Raw genomic sequence first — 10,593 nt, 5'->3', positions numbered from 1 at the left:
TAACAAAATCGCTAACAGACAAAAAGCAGAATGTAAAATCACTGGAAAACAGGTGATTAACACAAGTTAAACGGACTAGTTTGCAAACCAGTACAAAATTCTTTACCTGTGGCCTTCTGTAGAAATGAAGAATGCACCCTTCTAGAATTACTTTATTATTTTCTTAATTTGCTTTAAATATCCATCCTTACTAACCATGAACAATGTTCCCCATTGCATAATCTTTGTTTTGAGCAAGAGTTTGGACAGGGTGACTGCCACAGGTCCTTCCTGCATTTGTTATGGCTGAGCAGTAATCAGTAGCTGTGAAATGAGAAAAGAGATTTATTATTTCTTTCTTTTTGTTAAATTGCTTTTATTTAATATTTAATATTTTCATTTAATGTGTATATTCATACCTCCTAAGAAGTGCATCCACCGCTGCTTCCTGTTTTTCTTGACTGGTCCTTAGTATACAAACTGAGGTGGGACATACTTTTAACTGCTGTGCTCTGTTTAGCATCTTTTCCCATGTTTCTCAGTTCAGTTTCTGAACTCCTGTTGGAGGCATAGGGACCGACATCTTCCCATCCTTGTTCCCACTTGTATGAATAAAGGTGATGTGTGTATGTGTAACAGCATTCTGTGGTGTTTGGGAGAGGAAGGCTGAAGGCGACCTGTCTGTCAGGAAATCCGCTGTTTATGATTCACTTAGGAATTGTGGGGTCTGTGGCCTTAAGACAGCTGGGGAAAATGAGGTTCAAGAGGTCCTCATCATCTACACAACTGAACATTAGTCCTGCAGTTGATTTTTCTGCTCTCTCTATGAGCAGAGTTGCAGAGGTTTCAGGGAATCCCAGAGGTGTCTCAGCCTCACCTAGTCAGTATCTTGGAAAGATGAGTAGGCCCAGCACTTGGTGTGTGCCTCGTGCCGGGGAAGCAGGGCAGAGGCACAGCATGTGGCTCCACACAGCTCTCTGCCCCAGCTGCATCCATCCCACAACAGGCTGCCAGCTGCCCCGAGCCCAGGTTTGGAGCAGGGTGGCCAGTCGCAGGATCTGCGTATTTCCACAGGTCAGCATTTGTCCTGCAGCCTACTCCAGCCTGCAATGGAGAGACTAAGTGTCTGAGGAGCAATAGACCATGCTCACATGGGAAGTAACATGGGATACCTGCATGCCTAGGTCCGGGCATGCATTCTGGCAGCATGTCAGCCCCTTACCAGGGTAATACCAAAGCATATACCTGTGACTTCCCTGCCCTGACCCTGCTGGAACAAAAGATGGCTGTGGTCTGGGAAGGAGACATGGTGTATCTGGACCATCCTTGCATTGAGACCCCAACGTGGGCTGTGCACTGTTCAGCCCTCAGTGAAAAGCATGTGTTTGAACTGTTCTGGAGCTCAGAAATGTTCAGATCTCCAAGAATTGCCAAGCTGGGCTTATGGAGGTGGTCTTACCTGGTCCTGCAAGGTCACGAAGACTGTTCACCTCTGCTAGGGTGCAAGAGAGTAATCCAGGACTGATGAAAGGCTCTGGCAAGTGGTTCATCTCATGAACCTGACAAGTGGAGGAGCAATAATCACAAGGAGATTTCGTAGTGTTACTTAGACTGGGTATCTGGGTGTCAATGCCGAGGGCACAGTGCCCCAGCCAGGTGGAGCGGCAAGGCAGGTGACGCCTCACAGCACGGCTGCTTTGCAAGTAGCCAAAAGGATTGTAAAAGTCTCTGAATCTTTGGACATGATGTTGGCAATATCTGGTGATCATTACAGCGATTAGAATGATGCTGCTGAAAAATAAGCCCCTAACAGCCCACATCATGTTAATGAAGTTCACAAAGTGAAAAATTACCTCTACCTTTCCTTCAGTGGCTTTGGCTCTGTGTCTTTCTGCACACAGTATTGCAGCAGAGCCTGTCATTACAGCATCCTTCAGCATAAATGCTGCCATTTCCTTCTGTGTGTCGTTTGGCAGCTGAAAGTGTTAGTAATGAAAATGAAAACCACATGCTGTTCAATAATTAAAAATAACAGCAGTTGGACTCAAGTATCTATATAAAATAGGAACCTAATGTTTGCTTGAAAATCTTGTATGTTCTTCTAATGTTATTTACCTACTAAAGGTAGTAAATTTCTGCTGTCAGCCCATGTGGTTGACTACTGTTCACTCTTGACTTCTAACACGCAGTTGTAAATTTTCAAAAGAAATTTTTCTTAATGGTTTTCTTAAAAAAAATTCTCTTCAGAAATATTGTAGAGCAGTCCAAGCCCTCAGCTGATGCAAATTGCTCCAGGTCCATTGACTTCATCAGAGCTATGATGATTTACACCAGATGGCCCACCATGTTTGATATTATTACATTAAGGTATTAGCATAAGTATAATTTGCTTTGTACTTCTCTTTATCAGTAGTATTTGCTTTCTATCAGCTTCAGTGGACTTTTGCAGCCTTTACTCAGGGGAATAAAATCCATTCCATGTGAGTAATCATGTTCTGTAAAGGATAAATATCAAACTATTACCTACTAATATAAAACTTATTTGGGGAAGGTCTTTTAAGCTATGTTTTGAGCAGATTTGTTATAGTAGAAAGTTATGACTGTGACTGGAGTGTTTTGAGGGTTTTTGTGTAAGAATATTGTATTTTTCCATTCTACAAAAAAACGTGTCTAATTTGAAATGGACAGCTCTATAGTAAAAGCAGGCTATGTATAATCCTACATTTCACCTACATTTCCTCTTGGCATGAGCCTCTTTTTTAGTTACTAGATATAAAATCATAACTAGGTTGTCTTAGACTATAGATAGGGAATTCTGTTTGGTATAGTAAGGGGAAATACAGTTAAAGTGCCTTCATAAATAGACTGTAGCTTTCCAAAGATGGGTTTTTGGTTTGGCATATTGACTTTGCATTTATAAGACAAATGTAAGAGAACATCTGGTTTGTTTTATCATTAATTCTGGGAATGTCCATTAATAATGCATTTTTGGGAATTGTTTTTGTTATTCCTGGAGAGCACTGTAATGAACAATCCTATGCTTGTTCTGCTGGGAGACACATTTCAGTTTAGAGGTTGTTTTGCAGACTTAATTATATTAGTTGCTATCTCCTTTTTATTGCCAGAAAGTGTGCACTATTAAAACAAATTGCTGAGAAAGCGGCCAGTGGCCATTGTGGAAAACTAAACTTCCTACTAGTTTAGAGAAGAGGCATTTTGCCCTTTTTTTTTGCTAAATTAAATTGAAAGATTTTTTTTTTCCCCTGTAATTCTGGCCTGTGTTCGTACAACCTTAGGAAAAACACAGTATTAGTAACACACACCTTTTTTTATTCCCAGTTATCAGTCTAGCTATGAAACAGTTATGAGTGGATAAATTGTTCTTGCTGTTGGCAGGAAAATGAGACATCGAACACCTCAATGTCCTGCTAGAATGCCTAGTTCTAGTGTAGCCAGATCACATAACTCCATAAATTACAGCAAGTTTTTCCCAGGTCAGTTGGGCAAGCAGTGGTATGTGTTGGGTTGTGATTGAAGGCCCCATGTATGGCAGCTTGGCATGGCTAAGCAAAATCTGGAGCTCCCATCAAATCACTAGGTGAAGGAGCTATGGGACTCAGGACTGGAAAAACTGTGTTATCTGGTGGTTAGGAGTAGATTCAGGAAACGTAGAGTCTATTCCCAGTTTTGGTCTGATGTCTGATCCATGCAAAGTGTCTCTACTTTATTTATAGCATTGCAATAATGAATTTAGTCTGAAGCTAATTGAAATAGCATGAGATACTTTCCCATAACTTCCTGGGCGTCAGATCAGACCCACACACATACCCTCTGGATTTCTACCTCATGTCTGTCGTGGGGTAAACACTAAACCTTCGTCTTCATTCCTTTCTGTTTTCATTCTGTTTATTTACCTGAGGAAGAGCCTCCCATAGACACCAGCTGAGCAGTGAGAGGCAGGCAGCAGTGGTGCAGTGGTGATGTTGACTGTAGCACCACAGGAAAAAACAACACAACACACAACTGAACTCTCACTGGGCACACCTGGGCTCTCATGCCAGTGAGAAAGATCCAGGCAGTTCAAACATCCATTTGTTAAAGAACCAGGTATTTTTTTGTTTTTATACTGTTTTTTTTTAAGCCCAGACTTGGATCGGCAGCCTTCTCTTCACTGCATTTTTCCTGGAAAAGGGGGAAAGTTTCTTCAGTTGCTTATGCATTCTACCAGCCCAGCAATGTATACAGCATCACTAACTGCACTGATTTTATATTTTTCCAGGACCAAGTATAACAGCCTCTGAAGAGATCAGCAGCTGGGGAACATTTTGGATATCCAGATTCCTAATGACCCCAGAGTAGTATTCCCAAACCTCTTGGCAGTTCCAAATTTCATGCCAAAAGTTGCAGGCATCTGTCTTACATTTTGAACATTTGTCATCAATATTCTTATTTAATTTAAACATCCGCTTAGGGGGGTCATGTATTCTCAGTGAATAAAATTAGCTGCATGTAACCAATCTGTGAATTTGAGTTTAATCATAGAGCTCCGGTCTGGTTACAGATGTCTTTGTCCAAGGACTGTAGTTTACTACCGAATGCCTTCCCCATTAGCTTTGGGATTATCAAGCAAGGATTTATACCATGTAGAAACCTTTTTCCTTTCTAAATACATAACTGAATGCTCTCACTGGGGGGATTAAATTCAGGCTGTCTGAAAGACCTACAGCTGGTTATCTCCTTTAGCAGTCACTTTGCAATCCACACTAAGGTGAGGGGCAGGGCATGGTCTCACTGCCTCGGGAACATAGCAAAGATCAAATTGCCAATGAAAGTCACAATTCAGTTCCTGCTCCCCATTTCTCCAGGGGGGAGGAACAAGGTTGCCGCCACCTATTTTCTGGGTCAGTTTATTACCTGGTCCCACCCTCTCAGCTACATTGGCTGAAGTTTTGGTGATGCTGAGTCAAAGCTCCCCTACCTCTTTCTCCTTCACGTCTGCCTCTGCTGCTCCCTTTTCTTGTGGTGCCTGCTCACTGCCCTGTGCAGGTGCAAAAAGGAGGTGTGCAGATGAGCTTGTGGAAAATGACTGGGTTGCATCTCAAATATTGTTAGGATGTGGTAATTGGTCCCAAACTCCTCAAATCATTCTTTGTATCGTAAACATCCTGCACAGATGTGATCCCCAGTTCTTCACATAGCAGAAGTTAATTAATTCATCACTGCAGTTCATTTAAGCAGAATGATAGCTTTGATGTGACAGTAATGGCAGTGTGATAGCAGTGCATAAACTACAAACATTTTAATTAATATTCTTATTTGTATCATATCAACATTCCAAAGGAAAAGGCAGAAACAGGATCTGATATTCAGCCTCTGCTCTCCATCCTGGTGTAAATAATGTCTGTTTGTACGATGTTTAGCCCATGGCATATGTGAGCCATCATAAATGATGACCTGTTCTGCAGATGAAACTGTAGTCCATAAGCTAGACTCTCCCACTGTCATCATTACATCTAGAACCAATCCTTCTTAAGGAAGAAATCTGTCATACAGTTCTCAGACCTGAAGTGTTTGATTCTGGTTCCCACATCTCCAGAAATGTCCAGAAATAAGTCCATTGAATTATGTGTAAAACCAGCTGATTTTGATGTAGAATCAGTAAGAGGTCAGGATGAAATGAATCTGTTTCTGCTGTGATGATACATACAGGTTTTCTTTCTCTGAAAGACATTGAATTCCTCAGTGAATACTGAGTTTCCCTGTGGAGTGGCACGGTCTCGTTTCTCCTCAAGTTTTAGGAAAGATGGTGGCCTCAGAGAGCTCTGAGCTGCACCGTGAAGGCCCAATGTACCAAACTGAGTCCAAAAGACATGATAAATACTTGCTGTTTATTTTTCCTGAACCTTTGTGTTTAAAAACAATACAAAACTTTCAAACACCTTTGAAATACTGAAAAAGACGCAAATATGTGAATCACTGTCTTAAGGAATTGCTCTGGATTTAATGAATTCATTTGCCTAGAATTAATTATTCTGTTGTGATAATAAATGCATACAGAAAGTAGAAATCAAGGGTCATGAAAATTATTTTGCTAATGAGGAGCTAAATGACTGATGTGCGTGAGCTGTGGAACAACCTAATCCTCCTTCAGGTAATCCTGACATGTCTTCCAAGAGACATACTCTTCAGACATTTATTAAGATCATCAGACCAAATTCTTGAAGTGTTATTACTCATTACAGTGGATTTAATTCAGTTCTGGCTTTTTCACTGTCTGTATTAAAAAACAGTCAGGAGCTGAACCAAGGCTGCTCAGAGCAGTACATAGGCACCTGGAGGCCAGAGGAACATTGTATTTATCTTCCTCAGTCATCAGTGTCCGACAGAAGTGCACAGACCCATAATTTGGGAAATAAGCCTTTTACGAGCACTTAGCTGGGCTGACAGGGGGTGGCTTTCTCTTGTGCATTATTTCGCAGAAACCTGTCTAAGATGAGCTGGAGCTACATCTGGAGAAGGTATCCATCTGCACCTTCACGGCTACAGTACAGCCCTCAGTGTGCTTCAGACAAAGGCCAAAATTCCTTAAAATCCCATCTGGGAGCTATCTGAACTCACACTACCAGTAGTACCTGGTAGGTGTCTGTTGTTTTGCACCAGGTATGTGCTGTGTCAGGCTGCATGACACCTCTCATATCCAAACTGGGCATTTCCTTTCCCTTATGAGTTTCCCTGTTGGCCACTCAGGCACTGCCTGAGAACACCTAATTGTCTCCTACCCACAAAGTCCTTCCCTCTTGTCCCATCCACTGCAGCACGTGGACAACCCATTTCCTGGGGTGCAGGGCTCTGGCATACAAACCTGTATCTGCTCAACTGGAGATAGCCCAAAGTTTCCCATCTCACCGGGTTCTCTGGAGTACTCTTTTTCTCACCTTTTTGCTCACCTGGTATTCTTTTCTTCTGTTTCCACTGTTCCAGGCTGTTCCACTTTCTGTCAATTTACTAAACAGTCATTAGCATAAAGCTTGGAACCTGGTGACTTTTATATTCCACTAGCAGTCTCCCTGCTGAGATTAAAGCCAGTCTTGCCTTTTTTCTCCTTTGCCTCTTTCACCTTCATCTGACTGTGACTAATACAAATAAAATCAGAAGATAGATTTCATGTTCTCTCTTGATTTCAGAGTGAGAACACCAGCAGCTCCACAATTACATATGAAAGGCACAGAGCTCCTCTCCTTCCTTGCTCGGGGAAGAAAGGAAATCTCTCAAGAATCACTCTTATTCATTCTGTGGCTCCCTGGAAGAGATGGATGTCACCCAGTAACTTTTCTGAGGGATAAGTATCATTCTATACCCTTCTCTGATGCTTTTTCTGTTATCTTAAGCATGCATTGAATCTGTGATTTGAAGCTTGATGCTGAGACACCTGAATTCTTACAGGTAAGCAATCTGTTTGGACAAGAAGCAGAAACTGGTGAAGCAAAGAGATCTAAACCCTCCTCCACATCACCCCTCCTCAGCGCAGAATCCCTGGATCAGGCTGAAGCAAAGTGAGAGGTCTCCTAACATGGGAGCAGATGTGAGCACTGTTTTGCTGTGACAGCCATCCCACCAGGGCCAAAGGCCAGGGCACTGCTAGTAGTGGGGTTAGGGGTCCCTGCTAGTAGCTGCCCGTAGACTGGTGCTGGGAGGGGTGCTCAGGAGGCCTTCAGCTGAGGTCTAGAGGCTCAACGAGGAGCAATGAGCCTGTCTGCAGCAAAGTAAGGTCCTGGAGGCTCCACAATGAAAGGAGCTGCAAGGATCAGTGGGGATGACATAAGCTATCATGGCTCAGAAAACCTATCCCATCCTGCAAGAACACCAAGGAGCTCTGCTTTAGATCCTTTTACATACTCAGTATCACCCAGACATTCCAAGATTTCTCCTATTTACTGAACTTACTGTTTGGTTTGTTATTTTGTTCTGTAATAAAAAAATGCTTTAAGGATTGGAGATCTTCTGGTATGCTGCCTTCACGAAAAGTCTGAAGCAGCTTCACTTCAAACCTCTTCCCAGTTCAAGTCTCATCACAGCATTCAGTGGGGAATTGAAGAGCTGGATATATTTCTCCTGTCTCCATGCTTAGCTCACTGTCTAGATTTATGTCGGCTCAGAGAAGCTAGGATAATTCAAAAGCTGGAAACTTAAAAAGCTGGAAAAGAAAGTCAGCCATTTTAAAAGAGCCCAGTGGACCTGGGGTTTGGTACATGTGGGGTTTGTGGTCTGGACAGGGTCTGAGTCTGCTCTCTTTAATGTCATTCTCATGGTTGCTAGGACAGCGCTGAAATTCCAGAGACTTTTCAGGCAATCTCGGTAGTCTTCCCAGTCCTGCCAAAAACTGGTCTCAGAATTATTATCTTTTGTCTCTCAGCTGTTGATTTTTCTTTTAAAGCTGCTAGACTAAAAATATATCCATTTTTGTTAGCTGTTATAGTGACTTGAACAAGCAAGCTCGAAGTACAGTTTGGATGCCCCTGGCTAAGGAAGGTATTTGGTGCTGTGTGGATTCTGTAATGCTTTTGAACTAAGTTACTTTTGCTCCAGTCTCCACTGAAGACCCCATAGCCATAGCACTATAATAGCATCTCCAAATCATAATAACATCCCTGAATCAAATCCTTAGGTTCTCTGCTGAAGCATGGAATGAAGACAGGTATCTGTGAAGCTGACAGCACTGCCTGGAGCAGACCCTCTCCCTGCAAGTGGAATACGCTCAGGCCAAGGATGTGTTCCAGATCACTCACTCCGCCCTGCAGTGTGAAAACTAACCTATCATCTCCTGTATGGGGCCTTCAACTCTCCTCTGAAAGGCAGTGTGAGCAAAATATTTGGAAATCAGTCTGTGGCCACTCCCTTCCGTCAAAATATGGCAGCTCCTTTTGGTTCTGTTTCATGGCTCCAGGTCAGGTTTGAAGGGAGGAGTTGGGCTCTGCTCTCTTACATCCTGGCAAAGGGAGTGTTTTCTCTTGATGGTGGGACAAGACAATGAAATAAGCAGGGGGCATCTGGCAGGGAGACTACAGACATGGACTGTCCTGGTCTGCAGGTCCCCGTGCACCCTGGCATGAGCAAGGGGATCACTGCACCTCAGCAGGACCATGCAGACACTCCCCAGCAAATGTTTAGCACTGTGAAAACTGAAACACGAAATGTCAGTACCTCCTGGGACATGTAGTAGCTGAATTTCAGCTTTGGTCTGAGGTGTTTAGCCTGGGATTGAAGAATAATTTTCCTCCTCTCTGTGTGGTGCTACTCTCTTTAAGATTAATTCAGACTTGTCAAGTTGGATTTCTCGTTTTCTTCTTTTCTGAAACTGGTAACCATAACTAATTCTTAAGTTTTCTGATCTGTAGGAACTTCATAGCCATGAATCACAGAGCCATGGAATGGTTTGGGTTGGAAGAGACCTTAAAGATTGTCTAGTTCCAAGCCCCTGCCACAGGCAGGGACACCTTCCACTAGAGCAGGTTGCTCCAAGCCCTGTCCAACCTGGCCTTGAACACTGTCAGGGATGAGGCAGCCACAACTTCTCTGGGCAACTTGTGCCACTGTCTCACCACCCTCACAGTAAAGAATTTCTTCCTAATACCTACTCTAAATATCCCCTCTGTCAGTTTAAAGCCATTTCCCTGTCACTATATGCCCTTGTCAAAAGTCCCTCTCCAGATTTCTTGTAGGCCCCCTTTAGGTTCTGGAAGGCTGCTACAAGGTTTCCCCAGAGCCTTCTGTTCTCCAGGATGAAATGCAAGCGTGGCATTCTGCCTGCAGTGATAGAGATGATTTACATGAAGGTTGGTCTTTCTGGTTAGCAATTGCAAAGGGTGAGGCGCAAAGGCCTGTACATACTACAGAATGATGTAATTTTCACACTGAGATCTCTTCTAACATGACATGAGTTCCCATGACACAGATTAAATTGTTAGTAGATAAAATAATGCATTAAGTAAATGGAAACAGCTAATTGTGTGAGAAGACCAAGGAAAAAGTTGCAGCCAAAGGTTGTGTGATTTGTCTTGTCACTCCTCATATATCTAGTTAGCTATGAGCACTTCTGCTGCCTGTTTGAAGCTACTTGAGAGCAAACTTTGAGAAGGTCCACAGATGTACGACCAAGGGGAGAGCACTTACAGTCAGACAGAGCATGTGCTCTGCAGTGCTCCTTCACTTGGGAGCAGGCAGCAGAGAAATAAACTGCCTTGGAAGTTTTCTCTCTGCATAATGATAAAGAGAAGTTATACCAAAAGGAGGTGTAGAAGAGGCCAACATTAGGAGAAAAGGATCATGGTCAGTTGTGTGACAGATAAGTGGAAGATCATGAGGCAAGAGTGTAAGGTCAGAGATCTCACAGAGGCAGGTCATTACAGACAACTCTGAGCGTGGTATCAGGAGCAGCAAGGGCAGATGCTGCACTTAGAGCAGTTTACAACAAAACCAGAGAAAAGCTCCAGATGCTGGCTGCACTGCTCCCAGTGCTCCTTGGGAGGACAAGGTGATAAGGTGATAACAGCAGAATCAAGTGAAGACAAAGAGCTGTGCTTAAAGAGCAGCGAGATTAGCTCTCACTTTAATTTG

The sequence above is a fragment of the Strigops habroptila genome, chromosome 1, assembly GCF_004027225.2.
Source record: "Strigops habroptila isolate Jane chromosome 1, bStrHab1.2.pri, whole genome shotgun sequence".
Taxonomy (NCBI): domain Eukaryota; kingdom Metazoa; phylum Chordata; class Aves; order Psittaciformes; family Psittacidae; genus Strigops; species Strigops habroptila.
This window is presented reverse-complemented; position numbering follows the sequence as displayed.